This window comes from Merops nubicus, unplaced genomic scaffold (assembly GCF_000691845.1).
Source record: "Merops nubicus isolate BGI_N331 unplaced genomic scaffold, ASM69184v1 scaffold10669, whole genome shotgun sequence".
Taxonomy (NCBI): domain Eukaryota; kingdom Metazoa; phylum Chordata; class Aves; order Coraciiformes; family Meropidae; genus Merops; species Merops nubicus.
This window is the reverse complement of record NW_008631690.1, coordinates 7,514-9,513: the sequence shown is the minus strand read 5'-3', so window position 1 is coordinate 9,513 and position 2,000 is coordinate 7,514.

The following is a 2,000-nucleotide window of genomic DNA, read 5'->3' as shown; positions in this document are numbered from 1 at the left end:
GGACTACTCCCAATGAAGTAAGAAGTAGAATTATCATTAACTAAAAAAAAAATAAAATCTTCAAAGCTACAAGAAAATTTTAACAATTCCCAGAAAGTGCTTTTCCCATTGCTGCCATGGCTGACAATGGCTTGCTCCAACTGCCTCAGCTGCTGCACTCAGCCCTTGTCTGGAGTCATAACCCAAGAACAGCAAGTGAAGGGCTTGTGCCTCTGCCACATTCTTTCCAGAGACACTGCTACAGCAGGTCTTTGGCTTCACCTGGTGAAACCAGGCACAGCGTTTTCAACACTCTAGCTGAGATGAGGTGCATCTTCTCAAGAATGAAAGCTGCCATATTGACATTCCCTTCAACTTGCTTTCAGGAGCATAAATCCCCAAAGATCAGTCACTCCGTTCACCAGTCACTCCCAGGAACCCAAATGGCCACCGCTGGAGGATTTTTCACAAGGAATGCTTTTGGCAATTACAAGACAATTCTTCCAAGTTTAAGAGGTTTAAAAGGATTGGAAAAGAAGTCCACTACTATTACCACTGTCACAAACAGTGTGAAGAGCTTTTCCCACATCACAGACATCACCATTTTAGGACTGGCATCAGACCCTCACCCAAAAACTGCCTGTGCAGCCTGCACCAAGACAATGTATCTGTCAACAGGGCAACAGGATGTACACAAGATTTATCATTACGTTTCAGTGTCTACAAAGATGCCATCCAGAGAGAGCAGCTTTGGGAAAGCCCTTAATTTAACAATTGAGCACAAGGGAAGCAGTTTTGGAAACAGAAAATTTACTTCTCCAGGCCCTTTCTCTTAAGTCTGTTGATGGACCAGCTGAAGACTACCAAGGGAGGGAACTATGCTTAGACAGTAAGAAAGTGTGAACTAGGAACAGTGCAAGTTGTACTGTCTAATTTTGCTTTTAATTGTAGTTCTGTGATCTTAAGAAATAATACTTAACAGTGGTTGTTTTCAAGTTATAATGTGCTGTGTCTGCTGTTTCTGGACTCAATGCACCCAGGTTTTGAAGTAGACAAATTAAATCAGTTTCCCCTTCCAAACTAAATCAAGCAACCTTCAAAAACAAACTCTGCCTGAAAGCTACAGCTTGTCTGCTGTTCTCTGCAACGTGAAACCAGCTCTGCTGTTCTATTGAGCAGAACTATGAATCTCAGACAATTTAAAATGGATCAGAGAAAACAAGAACGAAAACAGGACAGAAGACATTCTGTAATATTTCAACCTATTAAGTGCCCAATGTCTGGTACCAAGATTAACCTGATTCTCACCTGTTATTTCAGAGCATGGCCCATCCCCACTCACCTAACAGCTACTTTAAGTCACAGCAACAGAGAACAGATGCTGCTTTTAAAGTTATATGAACACAAACTTGAAATTATCCCTTAATCAGAGTGAAGAGTGGGTTTTTTTCCTTGAAATAAAGAAAAACTAGTGTATTCCTTGCGGGGTGTAACATGTAACAGAAACCATGTAACTATTACTTGTTAGACACCTAGGATGTTACACTGTTTTTCTACTACATATAAAATTACACTTTGACTGTAACCACTTAGAGCAACTGAGAGATATTTGTAAGGGAAAGTGAAAAATATTCCACAATCTTTGAAATGTGACAGACCATCACCAACTAGTAAGTGCCAGGTCACCAAACGAGTACCATTTAATCCAGACACAAAACTATCTTACAAACTTAAAGTCGAACTTAAAAACATATCATCTCAAGGACTACCTGCATTTTTCTTAGGCCAAAAAAGGAACTTAGGGCAAAAATAAAACATACTGACAGTTCTTAACTCACATCGAAGACTACAAAATGCAATTCATGTTACTCTGAACTCTAGAATCACAACTAAGGTAACTGAGGTGACAATTGTTTGTTCTCTATAATATTAGATGCTTAAGGAGAAGGCCACCTGACCTGAACAAAACATTCAAGATCTCACAAAAGAATGCACAGGACAACCAGAGAATCAGGTCCAGC